Below are 19,243 nucleotides of genomic sequence, written 5' to 3'. Positions count from 1 at the left end.
TGACCTCTTAGTAAATCTCAGTCGGGCGAGCATGAGACTCTTAATCTCAGGTTCGTGGGTTACAGCCCCAAATTGGGAACTGACTTCTGAGTAAATCGGGAGCCCTGCATTGGGCGCTGACCTCTTAAGAAATCGGAAGCCCCACATTGGGAACTGACCTCTTAGTAAATCGGGAGCCCCGCGTTGGGCGCTAACCTCTTAGTAAATGAGGAGCCCCACATTTGGCGCTGACCTCTTAGTAAATCTCAGTCGGGAGAGCATGAGACTCTTCATCTCAGGGTCGTGGGTTCGAGCCCTACATTGGGCGAGCGCGGACTTCTTAGTAAATCGGGAGCCCCACATTGGGCGCTGACCTCTTAGTAAATCTAAGTAGGTAGAGCAGGAGACTCTCAATCTCAGGGTCGTGGGTTCGAGCCCTACATTGGGCGGACACGGACATCTTAGTAAAGTGGGAGCCCCACATTGGGCGCTGACTTCTGTGCAAATCTCAGGCTGTACAGCATGAGACTCTTAATTTCAGGGTTGTACTTCGAGCCCCACATTGGTCGCTGACTTCTTAGTAAATCGTGCCTAATTGGTGAAACTCACCACTCTGGTTCTCTCGGCTTGGCTTCGAGAACGAAGATTTCATGAAGGAGGTTTCCCACGTCAACTACAGGCACGCTCGTGGCTGACAAGGCCAATGCGAGATAGGCAGGTGCGGCCGCAGCGGCTGCAGTCAAAGGTCACGTCAGGTACGACTGCTGAGGCTTCTCGAGTTTTCCTCCTGCTGCGTTTATCCGTCAGGTTGTTTTTGCGGGAATCCTCGAAGGAGGAGGCAGCCTGGTGGATGATGTGGCGCCAGGAGTCGCAGTCAGCAGCCAGATTAGACCACTGGCTATGGTCAATGTGGCAGGTACCTCTAAGTTAATCTCTGTAGGTAGAGCATGAGACTCTCAATCTCAGGGTCGTGGGTTCGAGCCTTACATTGGGCGGGCACGGACATCTTAGTAAAGTGGGAGCCCCACATTGGGCGCTGACTTCTTAGTAAATCGTGCCTAATTGGTGAAACTCACCACTCTGGTTATTTCCAAAATAAAGAATCCTTAAGAAAAAAAAAAAAAAAAATTACGGTACACCAGGCAAAAGTGGCCCGGTTAGCTCAGTCGGTAGAGCATGAGACTCTTAATCTCAGGGTCGTGGGTTCGAGCCCCACATTGGGCGCAGACTTCTTAGCAAATCTCAGTCTGTACAGCATGAGACTCTTATCTCAGTGTTGTACTTCGAGCCCCGCATTGTCCGCTGAACTCTCAGTCAATCGGGAGCCCCCCATTCGGTGCTGACCATTTAGTAAATCAGGAGCCCCACATTGAGCGCTGACCTCTTAGTAAATCGGGCCTAATTGGTGAAACTCACCACTCTTGTTATTTCCAAAATAAAGAATCCTTAAGAAAAAAAAAAAAAAAAAATTGCGAAACAACAGGCAAAAGTGGCCCGGTTAGCTCAATCGTTAGAGCATAAAACTCTTAATCTCAGGGTCGTGGGTTCGAGCCTTACATTGGGCGGGCACGGACATTTTAGTAAAGTGGGAACCCCACATTGGGCGCTGACTTCTGAGTAAATCGGGAGCCCCACAATGGGAACTGACCTCTTAGTAATCGGGAGCCCCACGTTGGGTGCTAACCTCTTAGTAAATGAGGAGCCCCACATTTGGTGCTGACCTCTTAGTAAATCTCAGTCGGTAGAGAATGAGACTCTTGATCTCAAGGTCCTGTGTTCGAGCCCCACATTGAGCGCTGACCTCTTAGTAAATCGGGAGCCCCACAATGGTCATTGACCTCTTAGTAAATCTCTGTAGGTAGAGCATGAGACTCTCAATCTCAGGGTCGTGGGTTCGAGCCCTACATTGGGCGGGCACGGACATCTTAGTAAAGTGGGATCCCCACATTGGGCGCTGACTTCTTAGTAAATCGTGCCTAATTGGTGAAACTCACCACTCTGGTTATTTCCAAAATAAAGAATCCTTAAGAAAAAAAAAAAAAAAAAAATTACGGTACAGCAGGCAAAAGTGGCCCGGTTAGCTCAGTTGGTAGAGCATGAGACTCTTAATCTCAGGGTCGTGGGTTCGAGCCCCACATTGGGCGCTGACTTCTTAGCAAATCTCAGTCTGTACAGCATGAGACTCTTATCTCAGTGTTGTACTTCGAGCCCCACATTGTCCGCTGACCTCTTAGTCAATCGGGAGCCCCCCATTGGGTGTTGACCACTTAGTAAATCAGGAGCCCCACATTGAACGCTGACCTCTTAGTAAATCGGGCCTAATTGGTGAAACTCACCACTTTGGTTATTTCCAAAATAAAGAATCCTTAAGAAAAAAAGAATTCCGAAACAACAGCCAAAAGAGGCCCGGTTAGCTCAGTCGGTAGAGCATGAGACTCTTAATCTCAGGGTCGTGGGTTCGAGCCCCACATTGGGCGCTGAATTCTTAGCAAATCTCAGTCTGTACAGCATGAGACTCTTATCTCAGTGTTGTACTTCGAGCCCCACATTGTCCGCTGACTTCTTAGTCAATCGGGAGCCCCCCATCGGGTGCTGACCATTTAGTAAATCAGGAGCCCCACATTGAGCGCTGACCTCTGAGTAAATCGGGCCTAATTGGTGAAACTGACCAGTCTGGTTATTTCCAAAATAAAGAATCCTTAAGAAAAAAAAAAAAATTACCAAACAGCAGGCAAAAGTGGCCCGGTTAGCTCAGTCGTTAGAGCATGAAACTGTTAATATCAGGGTCTGAGTCAGTCAGGAGCCCCACATTGGGTGCCGACCTCTTAGTAAATCTCAGTAGGTAGAGCATGACAGTCTTAATCTCAGGGTCGTGGGTTGGAGACCTACATTGGGGGGGCACGGACATCTTAGTAAAGTGGGAGGCCCACATTGGACGCTGACCTCTTATTAAATCAGGAGGTCCACATTGGGGGCTGAACTCTTAGTAAATCTTAATCGGTAGAGCATGACACTCTTAATCTCAAGGTCCTGAGTTCAAGTCCCACATTGAGCGCTGACCTCTTAGTAAATCGGGAACCCCACATTGGGAACTGACCTCTTAGTAAATCGGGATTCCCGTGTTGGGCGCTAACCTCTTAGTAAATGAGGATCCCCACATTGGGGGCTGAACTCTTAGTCAATCGGGAGCTCCACATTGGGGGCTGAACTCTTAGTAATCGGGAGCCCCGCGTTGGGTGCTAACCTCTTAGTAAATGAGGAGCCCCACAAGGGGAACTGACCTCTTAGTAATCGGGAGCCCCGCGTTGGGTGCTAACCTCTTAGTAAATGAGGAGCCCCACAAGGGGAACTGACCTCTTAGTAATCGGGAGCCCCGCGTTGGGTGCTAACCTCTTAGTAAATGAGGATCCCCACATTTGGCGCTGACCTCTTAGTAAATCTCAGTCGGTAGAGAATGAGACTCTTGATCTCAAGGTCCTGTGTTCGAGCCCCACATTGAGCGCTGACCTCTTAGTAAATCGGGAGCCCCACACTGGGCATTGACCTCTTAGTTAATCTCTGTAGGTAGAGCATGAGACTCTCAATCTCAGGGTCGTGGGTTCGAGCCCTACATTGGGCGGGCGCGGACATCTTAGTAAAGTGGGATCCCCACATTGGGCACTGACTTATGAGCAAATCTCAGTCTGTACAGCATGAGACTCTTAATCTCAGGGTTGTACTTCGAGCCCCACATTGGGTGCTGACTTCTTAGTAAATCGTGCCTAATTGGTGAAACTCACCACTCTGGTTATTTCCAAAATAAAGAATCCTTAAGAAAAAAAAAAAAAAAATTACGGTACAGCATGCAAAAGTGGCCCGGTTAGCTCAGTCGGTAGAGCATGAGACTCTTAATCTCAGGTTTGTGGGTTCGAGCCCCACATTGGGCGCTGGCTTCTTAGCAAATCTCAGTCTGTACAGCATGAGACTCTTATCTCAGTGTTGTACTTCGAGCCCCACATTGTCCACTGACCTCTTAGTCAATCGGGAGCCCCCCATTGGGTGCTGACCATTTAGTAAATCAGGAGCCCCACATTGAGCGCTGACCTCTTAGTAAATCGGGCCTAATTGGTGAAACTCACCAGTCTGGTTATTTCCAAAATAAAGAATCCTTAAGAAAAAAAAAAATTACGAAACAGCAGGCAAAAGTGGCCCGGTTAGCTCAGTCGTTAGAGCATGAAACTGTTAATATCAGGGTCTGAGTCAGTCAGGAGCCCCACATTGGGTGCCGACCTCTTAGTAAATCTCAGTAGGTAGAGCATGACAGTCTTAATCTCAGGGTCGTGGGTTGGAGACCTACATTGGGGGGGCACGGACATCTTAGTAAAGTGGGAGGCCCACATTGGACGCTGACCTCTTATTAAATCAGGAGGTCCACATTGGGGGCTGAACTCTTAGTAAATCTTAATCGGTAGAGCATGACACTCTTAATCTCAAGGTCCTGAGTTCAAGTCCCACATTGAGCGCTGACCTCTTAGTAAATCGGGAACCCCACATTGGGAACTGACCTCTTAGTAAATCGGGATTCCCGTGTTGGGCGCTAACCTCTTAGTAAATGAGGATCCCCACATTGGGGGCTGAACTCTTAGTCAATCGGGAGCTCCACATTGGGGGCTGAACTCTTAGTAATCGGGAGCCCCGCGTTGGGTGCTAACCTCTTAGTAAATGAGGAGCCCCACAAGGGGAACTGACCTCTTAGTAATCGGGAGCCCCGCGTTGGGTGCTAACCTCTTAGTAAATGAGGATCCCCACATTTGGCGCTGACCTCTTAGTAAATCTCAGTCGGTAGAGAATGAGACTCTTCATCTCAAGGTCCTGTGTTCGAGCCCCACATTGAGCGCTGACCTCTTAGTAAATCGGGAGCCCCACACTGGGCATTGACCTCTTAGTTAATCTCTGTAGGTAGAGCATGAGACTCTCAATCTCAGGGTCGTGGGTTCGAGCCCTACATTGGGCGGGCGCGGACATCTTAGTAAAGTGGGATCCCCACATTGGGCACTGACTTATGAGCAAATCTCAGTCTGTACAGCATGAGACTCTTAATCTCAGGGTTGTACTTCGAGCCCCACATTGGGTGCTGACTTCTTAGTAAATCGTGCCTAATTGGTGAAACTCACCACTCTGGTTATTTCCAAAATAAAGAATCCTTAAGAAAAAAAAAAAAAAAATTACGGTACAGCATGCAAAAGTGGCCCGGTTAGCTCAGTCGGTAGAGCATGAGACTCTTAATCTCAGGTTCGTGGGTTCGAGCCCCACATTGGGCGCTGGCTTCTTAGCAAATCTCAGTCTGTACAGCATGAGACTCTTATCTCAGTGTTGTACTTCGAGCCCCACATTGTCCGCTGACCTCTTAGTCAATCGGGAGCCCCCCATTGGGTGCTGACCACTTAGTAAATCAGGAGCCCCACATTGAATGCTGACCTCTTAGTAAATCGGGCCTAATTGGTGAAACTCACCACTTTGGTTATTTCCAAAATAAAGAATCCTTAAGAAAAAAAAAAAAAAATTCCGAAACAACAGGCAAAAGAGGCCCGGTTAGCTCAGTCGGTAGAGCATGAGACTCTTAATCTCAGGGTCGTGGGTTCGAGCCCCACATTGGGCGCTGACTTCTTAGCAAATCTCAGTCTGTACAGCATGAGACTCTTATCTCAGTGTTGTACTTCGAGCCCCACATTGTCCGCTGACCTCTTAGTCAATCGGGAGCCCCCCATTGGGTGCTGACCATTTAGTAAATCAGGAGCCCCACATTGAGCGCTGACCTCTTAGTAAATCGGGCCTAATTGGTGAAACTCACCAGTCTGGTTATTTTCAAAATAAAGAATCCTTAAGAAAAAAAAAAATTACGAAACAGCAGGCAAAAGTGGCCCGGTTAGCTCAGTCGTTAGAGCATGAAACTGTTAATATCAGGGTCTTAGTCAGTCAGGAGCCCCACATTGGGTGCCGACCTCTTAGTAAATCTCAGTAGGTAGAGCATGACAGTCTTAATCTCAGGGTCGTGGGTTGGAGACCTACATTGGGCGGGCACGGACATCTTAGTAAAGTGGGAGGCCCACATTGGGCGCTGACCTCTTATTAAATCAGGAGGTCCACATTGGGGGCTGAACTCTTAGTAAATCTTAATCGGTAGAGCATGACACTCTTAATCTCAAGGTCCTGAGTTCGAGTCCCACATTGAGCGCTGACCTCTTAGTAAATGAGGATCCCCACATTTGGCGCTGACCTCTTAGTAAATCTCAGTCGGTAGAGAATGAGACTCTTCATCTCAAGGTCCTGTGTTCGAGCCCCACATTGAGCGCTGACCTCTTAGTAAATCGGGAGCCCCACAATGGGCGCTGACCTCTTAGTAAATGGGGAGCCCCACACTGGGCATTGACCTCTTAGTTAATCTCTGTAGGTAGAGCATGCGACTCTCAATCTCAGGGTCGTGGGTTCGAGCCTTACATTGGGCGGGCACGGACATCTTAGTAAAGTGGGAGCCCCACATTGGGCACTGACTTCTGAGCAAATCTCAGTCTGTACAGCATGAGACTCTTAATCTCAGGGTTGTACTTTGAGCCCCACATTGGGCGCTGACTTCTTAGTAAATCGTGCCTAATTGGTGAAACTCACCACTTTGGTTATTTCCAAAATAAAGAATCCTTAAGAAAAAAAAAAAAAATTACGAAACAACAGCCAAAAGTGGCCTGGTTACCTCAGTCGGTAGAGCATGAGACTCTTAATCTCAGGGTCGTGGGTTCGAGCCTTACATTGGGTGGGCACGGACATTTTAGTAAAGTGCGAACCCCACATTGGGCGCTGACTTCTGAGTAAATCGGGAGCCCCACAATGGGAACTGACCTCTTAGTAATCGGGAGCCCCACGTTGGGTGCTAACCTCTTAGTAAATGAGGAGCCCCACATTTGGCGCTGACCTCTTAGTAAATCTCAGTCGGTAGAGAATGAGACTCTTGATCTCAAGGTCCTGTGTTCGAGCCCCACATTGAGCGCTGACCTCTTAGTAAATCGGGAGCCCCACAATGGTCATTGACCTCTTAGTAAATCTCTGTAGGTAGAGCATGAGACTCTCAATCTCAGGGTCGTGGGTTCGAGCCCTACATTGGGCGGGCACGGACATCTTAGTAAAGTGGGATCCCCACATTGGGCGCTGACTTCTTAGTAAATCGTGCCTAATTGGTGAAACTCACCACTCTGGTTATTTCCAAAATAAAGAATCCTTAAGAAAAAAAAAAAAAAAAATTACAGTACAGCACGCAAAAGTGGCCAGGTTAGCTCAGTTGGTAGAGCATGAGACTCTTAATCTCAGGGTCGTGGGTTCGAGCCCCACATTGGGCGCTGACTTCTTAGCAAATCTCAGTCTGTACAGCATGAGACTCTTATCTCAGTGTTGTACTTCGAGCCCCACATTGTCCGCTGACCTCTTAGTCAATCGGGAGCCCCCCATTGGGTGTTGACCACTTAGTAAATCAGGAGCCCCACATTGAACGCTGACCTCTTAGTAAATCGGGCCTAATTGGTGAAACTCACCACTTTGGTTATTTCCAAAATAAAGAATCCTTAAGAAAAAAAAAAATCCGAAACAACAGGCAAAAGAGGCCTGGTTAGCTCAGTCGGTAGAGCATGAGACTCTTAATCTCAGGGTCGTGGGTTCGAGCCCCACATTGGGCGCTGAATTCTTAGCAAATCTCAGTCTGTACAGCATGAGACTCTTATCTCAATGTTGTACTTCGAGCCCCACATTGTCCGCTGACTTCTTAGTCAATCGGGAGCCCCCCATCGGGTGCTGACCATTTAGTAAATCAGGAGCCCCACATTGAGCGCTGACCTCTGAGTAAATCGGGCCTAATTGGTGAAACTGACCAGTCTGGTTATTTCCAAAATAAAGAATCCTTAAGAAAAAAAAAAAAATACCAAACAGCAGGCAAAAGTGGCCCGGTTAGCTCAGTCGTTAGAGCATGAAACTGTTAATATCAGGGTCTGAGTCAGTCAGGAGCCCCACATTGGGTGCCGACCTCTTAGTAAATCTCAGTAGGTAGAGCATGACAGTCTTAATCTCAGGGTCGTGGGTTGGAGACCTACATTGGGGGGGCACGGACATCTTAGTAAAGTGGGAGGCCCACATTGGACGCTGACCTATTATTAAATCAGGAGGTCCACATTGGGGGCTGAACTCTTAGTAAATCTTAATCGGTAGAGCATGACACTCTTAATCTCAAGGTCCTGAGTTCAAGTCCCACATTGAGCGCTGACCTCTTAGTAAATCGGGAACCCCACATTGGGAACTGACCTCTTAGTAAATCGGGATTCCCGTGTTGGGCGCTAACCTCTTAGTAAAGGAGGATCCCCACATTGGGGGCTGAACTCTTAGTCAATCGGGAGCTCCACATTGGGGGCTGAACTCTTAGTAATCGGGAGCCCCGCGTTGGGTGCTAACCTCTTAGTAAATGAGGAGCCCCACAAGGGGAACTGACCTCTTAGTAATCGGGAGCCCCGCGTTGGGTGCTAACCTCTTAGTAAATGAGGATGCCCACATTTGGCGCTGACCTCTTAGTAAATCTCAGTCGGTAGAGAATGAGACTCTTCATCTCAAGGTCCTGTGTTCGAGCCCCACATTGAGCGCTGACCTCTTAGTAAATCGGGAGCCCCACAATGGGCGCTGACCCCTTAGTAAATGGGGAGCCCCACACTGGGCATTGACCTCTTAGTTAATCTCTGTAGGTAGAGCATGAGACTCTCAATCTCAGGGTCGTGGGTTCGAGCCTTACATTGGGCGGGCACGGACATCTTAGTAAAGTGGGAGCCCCACATTGGGCACTGACTTCTGAGCAAATCTCAGTCTGTACAGCATGAGACTCTTAATCTCAGGGTTGTACTTTGAGCCCCACATTGGGCGCTGACTTCTTAGTAAATCGTGCCTAATTGGTGAAACTTACCACTTTGGTTATTTCCAAAATAAAGAATCCTTAAGAAAAAAAAAAAAAAATTACGAAACAACTGCCAAAAGTGGCCTGGTTAGCTCAGTCGGTAGAGCATGAGACTATTAATCTCAGGGTCGTGGGTTCGAGCCTTACATTGGGCGGGCACGGACATTTTAGTAAAGTGGGAACCCCACATTGGGCGCTGACTTCTGAGTAAATCGGGAGCCCCACAATGGGAACTGACCTCTTAGTAATCGGGAGCCCCACGTTGGGTGCTAACCTCTTAGTAAATGAGGAGCCCCACATTTGGCGCTGACCTCTTAGTAAATCTCAGTCGGTAGAGAATGAGACTCTTGATCTCAAGGTCCTGTGTTCGAGCCCCACATTGAGCGCTGACCTCTTAGTAAATCGGGAGCCCCACAATGGTCATTGACCTCTTAGTAAATCTCTGTAGGTAGAGCATGAGACTCTCAATCTCAGGGTCGTGGGTTCGATCCCTACATTGGGCGGGCACGGACATCTTAGTAAAGTGGGATCCCCACATTGGGCGCTGACTTCTTAGTAAATCGTGCCTAATTGGTGAAACTCACCACTCTGGTTATTTCCAAAATAAAGAATCCTTAAGAAAAAAAAAAAAAAAAAATTACGGTACAGCAGGCAAAAGTGGCCCGGTTAGCTCAGTCGTTAGAGCATGAAACTGTTAATATCAGGGTCTTAGTCAGTCAGGAGCCCCACATTGGGTGCCGACCTCTTAGTAAATCTCAGTAGGTAGAGCATAACAGTCTTAATCTCAGGGTCGTGGGTTGGAGACCTACATTGGGCGGGCACGGACATCTTAGTAAAGTGGGAGGCCCACATTGGGCGCTGACCTCTTAGTAAATCAGGAGGTCCACATTGGGGGCTGAACTCTTAGTAAATCTTAATCGGTAGAGCATGACACTCTTAATCTCAAGGTCCTGAGTTCGAGTCCCACATTGAGCGCTGACCTCTTAGTAAATCGGGAACTCCACATTGGGAACTGACCTCTTAGTAAATCGGGATTCCCGCGTTGGGCGCTAACCTCTTAGTAAATGAGGATCCCCACATTGGGGGCTGAACTCTTAGTCAATCGGGAGCTCCACATTGGGGGCTGAACTCTTAGTAATCGGGAGCCCCGCGTTGGGTGCTAACCTCTTAGTAAAAGAGGAGCCCCACAAGGGGAACTGACCTCTTAGTAATCGGGAGCCCCGCGTTGGGTGCTAACCTCTTAGTAAATGAGGATCCCCACATTTGGCGCTGACCTCTTAGTAAATCTCAGTCGGTAGAGAATGAGACTCTTCATCTCAAGGTCCTGTGTTCGAGCCCCACATTGAGCGCTGACCTCTTAGTAAATCGGGAGCCCCACAATGGGCGCTGACCTCTTAGTAAATGGGGAGCCCCACACTGGGCATTGACCTCTTAGTTAATCTCTGTAGGTAGAGCATGAGACTCTCAATCTCAGGGTCGTGGGTTCGAGCCTTACATTGGGCGGGCACGGACATCTTAGTAAAGTGGGAGCCCCACATTGGGCACTGACTTCTGAGCAAATCTCAGTCTGTACAGCATGAGACTCTTAATCTCAGGGTTGTACTTCGAGCCCCACATTGGGCGCTGACTTCTTAGTAAATCGTGCCTAATTGGTGAAACTCACCACTTTGGTTATTTCCAAAATAAAGAATCCTTAAGAAAAAAAAAAAAAATTACGAGACAACAGGCAAAAGTGGCCCGGTTATCTCAGTCGGTAGAGCATGAGACTCTTAATCTCAGGGTCGTGGGTTCGAGCCCCACATTGGGCGCTGACTTCTTAGCAAATCTCAGTCTGTACAGCATGAGACTCTTATCTTAGTGTTGTACTTCGAGCCCCACATTGTCCGCTGAACTCTTAGTCAATCGGGAGCCCCCCATTGGGTGCTGACCATTTAGTAAATCAGGAGCCCCACATTGAACGCTGACCTCTTAGTAAATCGGGCCTAATTGGTGAAACTCACCACTCTTGTTATTTCCAAAATAAAGAATCCTTAAGAAAAAAGGAAAAAAAATTGCGAAACAACAGCCAAAAGTGGCCCGGTTAGCTCAATTGTTAGAGCATAAAACTCTTAATCTCAGGGTAGTGGTTTCAAGCCCCACATTGGGCGCTGACCTCTTAGTCATTCGGGAGCCCCACATTGGGCGCTGACCTCTTAGTCATTCGGGAGCCCCACATTGGGCGCTGACCTCTTAGTCATTCGGGAGCCCCACATTGGGCGCTGACCTCTTAGTCATTCGGGAGCCCCACATTGGGCACTGACCTCTTGGTCAATTGGGAGCTCCTCATTGGAGGCTGAACTCTTAGTAAATCTCAATCAGTAGAGCATGAGACTCTTAATCTCAAGGTCCTGTGTTCGAGCCCCACGAGCGCTGACCTCTTAGTAAATCGGGAGCCCCACACTGGGCATTGACCTCTAAGTAAATCTCTGTAGGTAGAGCATGAGACTGTCAATCTCAGGGTCGTGGGTTCGAGCCTTACATTGGGCGGGCACGGACATTTTAGTAAAGTGGGAACCCCACATTGGGCGCTGACTTCTGAGTAAATCGGGAGCCCCACAATTGGAACTGACCTCTTAGTAATCGGGAGCCCCACGTTGGGTGCTAACCTCTTAGTAAATGAGGAGCCCCACATTTGGCGCTGACCTCTTAGTAAATCTCAGTCGGTAGAGAATGAGACTCTTGATCTCAAGGTCCTGTGTTCGAGCCCCACATTGAGCGCTGACCTCTTAGTAAATCGGGAGCCCCACAATGGTCATTGACCTCTTAGTAAATCTCTGTAGGTAGAGCATGAGACTCTCAATCTCAGGGTCGTGGGTTCGAGCCCTGCATTGGGCGGCCACGGGCATCTTAGTAAAGTGGGAGCCCCACATTGGGTGCTGACTTCTGAGCAAATCTCAGTCTGTACAGCATGAGACTCTTAATCTCAGGGTTGTACTTCAAGCCCCACATTGGGCGCTGACTTCTTAGTAAATTGTGCCTAATTGGTGAAACTCACCACTCTGGTTATTTCCAAAATAAAGAATCCTTAAGAAAAAAAGAAAAAAAAATTACGGTACAGCAGGCAAAAGTGGCCCGGTTAGCTCAGACGGTAGAGCATGAGACTCTTAATCTCAGGGTCGTGGGTTAGAGCCCCACATTGAGCGCTGACCTCTTAGTAAATCGGGAGCCCCACAATGGTCATTGACCTCTTAGTAAATCTCTGTAGGTAGAGCATGAGACTCTCAATCTCAGGGTCGTGGGTTCGAGCCCTACATTGGGCGGCCACGGACATCTTAGTAAAGTGGGATCCCCACATTGGGCACTGACTTATGAGCAAATCTCAGTCTGTACAGCATGAGACTCTTATCTCAGTGTTGTACTTCGAGCCCCACATTGTCCGCTGACTTCTTAGTCAATCGGGAGCCCCCCATTGGGTGCTGACCACTTAGTAAATCAGGAGCCCCACATTGAATGCTGACCTCTTAGTAAATTGGGTCTAATTGGTGAAACTCACCACTTTGGTTATTTCCAAAATAAAGAATCCTTAAGAAAAAAAAAAAAAAAAATTCCGAAACAACAGGCAAAAGAGGCCTGGTTAGCTCAGTCGGTAGAGCATGAGACTCTTAATCTCAGGGTCGTGGGTTCGAGCCCCACATTGGGCGATGACTTCTTAGCAAATCTCAGTCTGTACAGCATGAGACTCTTATATCAGTGTTGTACTTCGAGCCCCACGTTGTCCGCTGACGTCTTAGTCAATCGGGAGCCCCCCATTGGGTGCTGACCATTTAGTAAATCAGGAGCCCCACATTGAGCGCGGCCTTACATTGGGCGGGCACGGACATCTTAGTAAAGTGGGAGCCCCACATTGGGCACTGACTTCTGAGCAAATCTCAGTCTGTACAGCATGAGACTCTTAATCTCAGGGTTGTACTTCGAGCCCCACATTGGGCGCTGACTTCTTAGTAAATCGTGCCTAATTGGTGAAACCCACCACTTTGGTTATTTCCAAAATAAAGAATCCTTAAGAAAAAAAAAAAAAAATTACGAAACCACAGGCAAAAGTGGCCCGGTTAGCTCAGTCGGTAGAGCATGAGACTCTTAATCTCAGGGTCGTGGGTTCAAGCCCCACATTGGGCGCTGACCTCTTAGTCAATCGGGAGCCCTTCATTGGGGGCTGAACTTAGTCAATCTCAACCAGTAGAGCATGAGACTCTTAATCTCAAGGTCCTGTGTTCGAGCCCCATGAGCACTGCCCTCTTAGTAAATCGGGAGCCCCACACTTGGCATTGACCTCTCAGTAAATCTCTGTAGGCAGAGCATGAGACTCTCAATCTCAGGGTCGTGGGTTCGAGCCCTACATGTGGCGGGCACGGACCTCTTAGTAAAGTGGGAGCCCCACATTGGGCACTGACTTCTGAGCAAATCTCATTCTGTACAGCATGAGACTCTTAATCTCAGGGTTGTACTTCGAGCCCCACATTGGGCGCTGACTTCTTAGTAAATCGTGCCTAATTGGTGAAACTCACCACTTTGGTTATTTCCAAAATAAAGAATCCTTAAGAAAAAGAAAAAAAAATTACGAAACCACAGGCAAAAGTGGCCCGGTTAGCTCAGTCGGTAGAGCAGGAGACTCTTAATCTCAGGGTCGTGGGTTCGAGCCCTACATTGGGCGCTGACCTCTTAGTCAATCGGGAGCCCTTCATTGGGGGCCGAATTTAGTCAATCTCAATCAGTAGAGCATGAGACTCTTAATCTCAGGGTCGTGGGTTCGAGCCCCACATTGGGCGATGACTTCTTAGCAAATCTCAGTCTGTACAGCATGAGACTCTTATATCAGTGTTGTACTTCGAGCCCCACATTGTCCGCTGACCTCTTAGTCAATCGGGAGCCCCCCATTGGGTGCTGACCATTTAGTAAATCAGGAGCCCCACATTGAGCGCGGCCTTACATTGGGCGGGCACGGACATCTTAGTAAAGTGGGAGCCCCACATTGGGCACCTACTTCTGAGCAAATCTCAGTCTGTACAGCATGAGACTCTTAATCTCAGGGTTGTACTTCGAGCCCCACATTGGGCGCTGACTTCTTAGTAAATCGTGCCTAATTGGTGAAACCCACCACTTTGGTTATTTCCAAAATAAAGAATCCTTAAGAAAAAAAAAAAAAAATTACGAAACCACAGGCAAAAGTGGCCCGGTTAGCTCAGTCGGTAGAGCATGAGACTCTTAATCTCAGGGTCGTGGGTTCAAGCCCCACATTGGGCGCTGACCTCTTAGTCAATCGGGAGCCCTTCATTGGGGGCTGAACTTAGTCAATCTCAACCAGTAGAGCATGAGACTCTTAATCTCAAGGTCCTCTGTTCGAGCCCCATGAGCACTGCCCTCTTAGTAAATCGGGAGCCCCACACTTGGCATTGACCTCTCAGTAAATCTCTGTAGGCAGAGCATGAGACTCTCAATCTCAGGGTCGTGGGTTCGAGCCCTACATGTGGCGGGCACGGACCTCTTAGTAAAGTGGGAGCCCCACATTGGGCACTGACTTCTGAGCAAATCTCAGTCTGTACAGCATGAGACTCTTAATCTCAGGGTTGTACTTCGAGCCCCACATTGGGCGCTGACTTCTTAGTAAATCGTGCCTAATTGGTGAAACTCACCACTTTGGTTATTTCCAAAATAAAGAATCCTTAAGAAAAAGAAAAAAAAATTACGAAACCACAGGCAAAAGTGGCCCGGTTAGCTCAGTCGGTAGAGCATGAGACTCTTAATCTCAGGGTCGTGGGTTCGAGCCCCACATTGGGCGATGACTTCTTAGCAAATCTCAGTCTGTACAGCATGAGACTCTTATATCAGTGTTGTACTTCGAGCCCCACATTGTCCGCTGACCTCTTAGTCAATCGGGAGCCCCCCATTGGGTGCTGACCATTTAGTAAATCAGGAGCCCCACATTGAGCGCGGCCTTACATTGGGCGGGCACGGACATCTTAGTAAAGTGGGAGCCCCACATTGGGCACTGACTTCTGAGCAAATCTCAGTCTGTACAGCATGAGACTCTTAATCTCAGGGTTGTACTTCGAGCCCCACATTGGGCGCTGACTTCTTAGTAAATCGTGCCTAATTGGTGAAACCCACCACTTTGGTTATTTCCAAAATAAAGAATCCTTAAGAAAAAAAAAAAAAAAATTACGAAACCACAGGCAAAAGTGGCCCGGTTAGCTCAGTCGGTAGAGCATGAGACTCTTAATCTCAGGGTCGTGGGTTCAAGCCCCACATTGGGCGCTGACCTCTTAGTCAATCGGGAGCCCTTCATTGGGGGCTGAACTTAGTCAATCTCAACCAGTAGAGCATGAGACTCTTAATCTCAAGGTCCTGTGTTCGAGCCCCATGAGCACTGCCCTCTTAGTAAATCGGGAGCCCCACACTTGGCATTGACCTCTAAGTAAATCTCTGTTGGCAGAGCATGAGACTCTCAATCTCAGGGTCGTGGGTTCGAGCTCTACATTGGGCGGGCACGGACATCTTAGTAAAGTGGGAGCCCCACATTGGGCGCTGACCTCTTAGTAAATCTCAGTCGGTAGAGAATGAGACTCTTGATCTCAAGGTCCTGTGTTCGAGCCCCACATTGAGCGCTGACCTCTTAGTAAATCGGGAGCCCCACAATGGGCGCTGACCTCTTAGTAAATTGGGAGCCTCAAACTGTGCATTGACCTCTTAGTAAATCGCTGTAGGTAGAGCATGAGACTCTCAATCTCAGGGTCGTGGGTTCGAGCCTACATTGGGCGGGCACGGACATTTTAGTAAAGTGGGAGCCCCAAATTGGGCGCTGACTTCTGAGCAAATCTCAGTCTGTACAGCATGAGACTCTTAATCTCAGGGTTGTACTTCAAGCCCCACATTGGTCACTGACTTCTTAGTAAATCGTGCCTAATTGGTGAAACTCACCACTCTGGTTATTTCCAAAATAAAGAATTCATAAGAAAAAAAAAAAAAAAAGCGAAACAATAGGCAAAAGTGGCCTGGTTAGCTCAGTCGGCAGACCATGAGACTCTTAATCTCAGGGTTGTGGGTTTGAGCCCCCCATTGGGCGCTGACCTCTTAGTCAATCGGGCGCCCCCCATTGGGCGCTAAGCATTTAGTAAATCAGGAGCCCCACATTGAGCGCTGACCTCTTAGTAAATCGGGCCTAATTGGTGAAACTCACCACTCTGGTTATTTCCAAAATAAAGAATCCTTAAGAAAAAAAAAAAATTACGAAACAGCAGGCAAAAGTGGCCCGGTTAACTCAGTCTGTAGAGCATGAAGCTGTTAATATCAAGGTCTTAGTCAGTCAGGAGCCCCACAATGGGTGCCGACCTCTAAGTAAATCTCAGTAGGTAGAGCATGAGAGTCTTAATCTCAGGGTCGTGGGTTGGAGACCTACATTGGGCGGGTACGGACATCTTAGTAAAGTGGGAGGCCCACATTGGGCGCTGACCTCTTAGTAAATGAGGATCCCCACATTTGGCGCTGACCTCTTAGTAAATCTCAGTCTGTACAGCATGAGACTCTTAATCTCAGGGCTGTATTTCGAGCCCCACATTGGTCACTGACTTCTTAGTAAATCGTGCCTAATTGGTGAAACTCACCAATCAGTTTATTTCCAAAATAAAGAATCCTTCAGAAAAAAAAAAAAAAAAAATTACGAAACAACAGGCAAAAGTGGCCCGGTTAGCTCAGTCGGTAGAGCATGAGACTCTTAATCTCAGGGTCGTGGGTTCGAGCCCCACATTGGGCGCTGACTTCTTAGCAAATCTCAGTCTGTACAGCATGAGACTCTTAATCTCAGGGCTGTATTTCGAGCCCCACAGTGGTCACTGACTTCTTAGTAAATCGTGCCTAATTGGTGAAACTCACCACTCAGTTTATTTCCAAAATAAAGAATCCTTAAGAAAAAAAAAAAAAATTGCGATACAACAGGCAAAAGTGGCCCGGTTAGCTCAGTCGGTAGAGCATGAGACTCTTAATCTCAGGGTCGAGGGTTCAAGCCCCACATTGGGCGCTGACCTCTTAGTCAATCGGGAGCTCCTCATTGGGGACTGAACTCTTAGTAAATCTCATTCGGTAGAGCATGACACTCTTAATCTCAAGGTCCTGTGTTCGAGCCCCACGAGCGCTGACCTCTTAGTCAATTGGGAGCCCCACATTGGGCGCTGACCTCTTAGTCAATCGGGAGCCCCACATTGGGCGCTGACCTCTTCGTAGATCTCAGTCGGTAGAGTATGAGACTCGGGCGCTGACCTCAATCGGGAGCCCCACATTGGGCGCTGACCTCTTAGTAAATCGGGAGCCCCAAATTGGGCGCTGACCTCTTGGTTAATCGGGAGCTCCACATTGGGGGCTGAACTCTTCGTAAATCTCTATCGGTAGAGCATGAGACTCTCAATCTCAGGGTCGTGGGTTCGAGCCCTACATGTGGCGGACACGGACATCTTAGTAAAGTGGGAGCCCCACATTGGGCGCTGACTTCTGAGCAAATCTCAGTCTGTACAGCATGAGACTCTTAATGTCAGGGTTGTACTTCAAGCCCCACATTGGGCGCTGACCTCTTAGTCAATCGGGAGCCCTTACATTGGGCGCTGACCTCTTAGTAGATCTCAGTCGGTAGAATATGAGACTCTTCATCTCAAGGTCCTGTGTTCGAGCCCCGCATTGGGCACTGATCACTTAGTAAATCGGGAGCCCCAAATTGGGCGCTGACCTCTTAGTAAATCGGGAGCTCCAAATTGGGCGCTGACCATTTAGTAAATCAGGAGCCCCACAGTGAGCGGGATTCCCGCGTTGGGCGCTAACCTCTTAGTAAATGAGGATCCCCACAGTTGGCGCTGACCTCTTAGTAAATCTCAGTCGGTAGAGAATGAGACTCTTAATCTCAAGGTCCTGTGTTCGAGCCCCAAACTGAGACCTAACTTCTTAGTAAATCGGGAGCCCCACAATGGGCGCTGACCTCTTCGTAAATCAGGAGCCCCACATAGGGCCCTCACCTCTTAGTAAATCTCTGTAAGTATAGAATGAGACTTTCAATCTCAGGGTCGTGGGATGGAGTCCTACATTCTGCACAGACGTCTTAGTAAAGTGGGAGCCCCACATTGGGCGCTGACCTCTTAGTCAATCGGGTGCCCCACATTGGGCGCTGACCTCTTGGTAGATCTCAGTCGGTAGAGTATGATACTCTTAATCTCAAGGTCCTGTGTTCGAGCCCCGCATTGAGCGCTGATCTCTTACTAAATCGGGAGCCCCACATTGGGCGCTGACATCTTAGTAAATTGGGAGCTCCACATTGGGGGCTTAACTCTTAGTAAATCTCATTCGGTAGAGCATGACACTCTTAATCTCAAGGTCCTGTGTTCGAGCCCTGACCTCTTAGTAAATCGGGAGCCCCACACTGGGCATTGACCTCTAAATAAATCTCTGTAGGTAGAGCATGAGACTCTCAATCTCAGGGTCGTGGGTTCGAGCCCTACATTGGGCGGGCACGGACATCTTAGTAAAGTGGGAGCCCCACATTGGGCACTGACTTCTGAGCAAATCTCAGTCTGTACAGCATGAGACTCTTAATCTCAGGGTTGTGTTTCGAGCCCCACATTGGGCGCTGAATTCTTAGTAAATCGTGCCTAATTGGTGAAACTCACCACTCTGGTTATTTCCAAAATAAAGAATCCTTAAGAAAAAAAAAAAAAAAATTACGAAATAACAGACAAAAGTGTCCAGGTTAGGTCAGTTGGTAGAGCATGAGACTCTTAATCTCCAGGTCGTGGGTTCGAGCCCCACGTTGGGCGCTGACATCTTAGTCAATCGTGCCTAATTGGTGAAACTCACCACTCAGTTTATTTCCAAAATAAAGAATCCTTCAGAAAAAAAAAAAAAAAAAAATACGAAACGGCAGGCAAAAGTGGCCCGGTTAGCTCAGTCGGTAGAGCATGAGACTCTTAATCTCAGGGTCGTGGGTTCGAGCCCCACATTGGGCGATGACTTCTTAGCAAATCTCAGTCTGTACAGCATGAGACTCTTATATCAGTGTTGTACTTCGAGCCCCACATTGTCCGCTGACCTCTTAGTCAATCGGGAGCCCCCCATTGGGTGCTGACCATTTAGTAAATCAGGAGCCCCACATTGAGCGCGGCCTTACATTGGGCGGGCACGGACGTCTTAGTAAAGTGGGAGCCCCACATTGGGCACTGACTTCTGAGCAAATCTCAGTCTGTACAGCATGAGACTCTTAATCTCAGGGTTGTACTTCGAGCCCCACATTGGGCGCTG

The 19,243-nt window shown here is 48.4% G+C and overlaps 1 protein-coding gene and 23 non-coding genes across 26 annotated transcripts in view; all 24 read left to right on the top strand.

Annotated features, from left to right (window-relative positions):
- The window catches only part of LOC130914209 (glutamate receptor ionotropic, kainate 2-like), a 284,668-nt gene that overhangs the window by 172,444 nt on the left and 92,981 nt on the right, over nucleotides 1-19,243 (top strand). The window lies entirely within an intron of this gene.
- Nucleotides 1,131-1,203, top strand: trnak-cuu (transfer RNA lysine (anticodon CUU)). The gene has a single exon. It is a non-coding gene; the product is annotated as a tRNA-Lys (tRNA).
- trnak-cuu (transfer RNA lysine (anticodon CUU)) lies at nucleotides 2,051-2,123 on the top strand. Its single transcript has one exon. It is a non-coding gene; the product is annotated as a tRNA-Lys (tRNA).
- trnak-cuu (transfer RNA lysine (anticodon CUU)) lies at nucleotides 2,384-2,456 on the top strand. The gene has a single exon. It is a non-coding gene; the product is annotated as a tRNA-Lys (tRNA).
- On the top strand, nucleotides 3,833-3,905 carry trnak-cuu (transfer RNA lysine (anticodon CUU)). The gene has a single exon. It is a non-coding gene; the product is annotated as a tRNA-Lys (tRNA).
- trnak-cuu (transfer RNA lysine (anticodon CUU)) lies at nucleotides 5,207-5,279 on the top strand. The gene has a single exon. It is a non-coding gene; the product is annotated as a tRNA-Lys (tRNA).
- trnak-cuu (transfer RNA lysine (anticodon CUU)) lies at nucleotides 5,545-5,617 on the top strand. The gene has a single exon. It is a non-coding gene; the product is annotated as a tRNA-Lys (tRNA).
- Nucleotides 6,697-6,769, top strand: trnak-cuu (transfer RNA lysine (anticodon CUU)). Its single transcript has one exon. It is a non-coding gene; the product is annotated as a tRNA-Lys (tRNA).
- Nucleotides 7,274-7,346, top strand: trnak-cuu (transfer RNA lysine (anticodon CUU)). Its single transcript has one exon. It is a non-coding gene; the product is annotated as a tRNA-Lys (tRNA).
- trnak-cuu (transfer RNA lysine (anticodon CUU)) lies at nucleotides 7,607-7,679 on the top strand. Its single transcript has one exon. It is a non-coding gene; the product is annotated as a tRNA-Lys (tRNA).
- On the top strand, nucleotides 9,018-9,090 carry trnan-auu (transfer RNA asparagine (anticodon AUU)). The gene has a single exon. It is a non-coding gene; the product is annotated as a tRNA-Asn (tRNA).
- trnak-cuu (transfer RNA lysine (anticodon CUU)) lies at nucleotides 10,671-10,743 on the top strand. Its single transcript has one exon. It is a non-coding gene; the product is annotated as a tRNA-Lys (tRNA).
- On the top strand, nucleotides 12,045-12,117 carry trnak-cuu (transfer RNA lysine (anticodon CUU)). The gene has a single exon. It is a non-coding gene; the product is annotated as a tRNA-Lys (tRNA).
- On the top strand, nucleotides 12,543-12,615 carry trnak-cuu (transfer RNA lysine (anticodon CUU)). Its single transcript has one exon. It is a non-coding gene; the product is annotated as a tRNA-Lys (tRNA).
- trnak-cuu (transfer RNA lysine (anticodon CUU)) lies at nucleotides 13,018-13,090 on the top strand. The gene has a single exon. It is a non-coding gene; the product is annotated as a tRNA-Lys (tRNA).
- Nucleotides 13,553-13,625, top strand: trnak-cuu (transfer RNA lysine (anticodon CUU)). Its single transcript has one exon. It is a non-coding gene; the product is annotated as a tRNA-Lys (tRNA).
- trnak-cuu (transfer RNA lysine (anticodon CUU)) lies at nucleotides 14,143-14,215 on the top strand. The gene has a single exon. It is a non-coding gene; the product is annotated as a tRNA-Lys (tRNA).
- Nucleotides 14,678-14,750, top strand: trnak-cuu (transfer RNA lysine (anticodon CUU)). Its single transcript has one exon. It is a non-coding gene; the product is annotated as a tRNA-Lys (tRNA).
- On the top strand, nucleotides 15,154-15,226 carry trnak-cuu (transfer RNA lysine (anticodon CUU)). Its single transcript has one exon. It is a non-coding gene; the product is annotated as a tRNA-Lys (tRNA).
- trnak-cuu (transfer RNA lysine (anticodon CUU)) lies at nucleotides 15,962-16,034 on the top strand. Its single transcript has one exon. It is a non-coding gene; the product is annotated as a tRNA-Lys (tRNA).
- trnak-cuu (transfer RNA lysine (anticodon CUU)) lies at nucleotides 16,649-16,721 on the top strand. The gene has a single exon. It is a non-coding gene; the product is annotated as a tRNA-Lys (tRNA).
- trnak-cuu (transfer RNA lysine (anticodon CUU)) lies at nucleotides 16,913-16,985 on the top strand. The gene has a single exon. It is a non-coding gene; the product is annotated as a tRNA-Lys (tRNA).
- Nucleotides 18,689-18,762, top strand: trnak-cuu (transfer RNA lysine (anticodon CUU)). The gene has a single exon. It is a non-coding gene; the product is annotated as a tRNA-Lys (tRNA).
- Nucleotides 18,879-18,951, top strand: trnak-cuu (transfer RNA lysine (anticodon CUU)). Its single transcript has one exon. It is a non-coding gene; the product is annotated as a tRNA-Lys (tRNA).

Source organism: Corythoichthys intestinalis, chromosome 4, assembly GCF_030265065.1.
Source record: "Corythoichthys intestinalis isolate RoL2023-P3 chromosome 4, ASM3026506v1, whole genome shotgun sequence".
NCBI classification, from domain to species: Eukaryota; Metazoa; Chordata; class Actinopteri; order Syngnathiformes; family Syngnathidae; genus Corythoichthys; species Corythoichthys intestinalis.
Note: the sequence above shows the minus strand (reverse complement) of the source record. Positions and strands in the feature narration are given on the sequence as shown.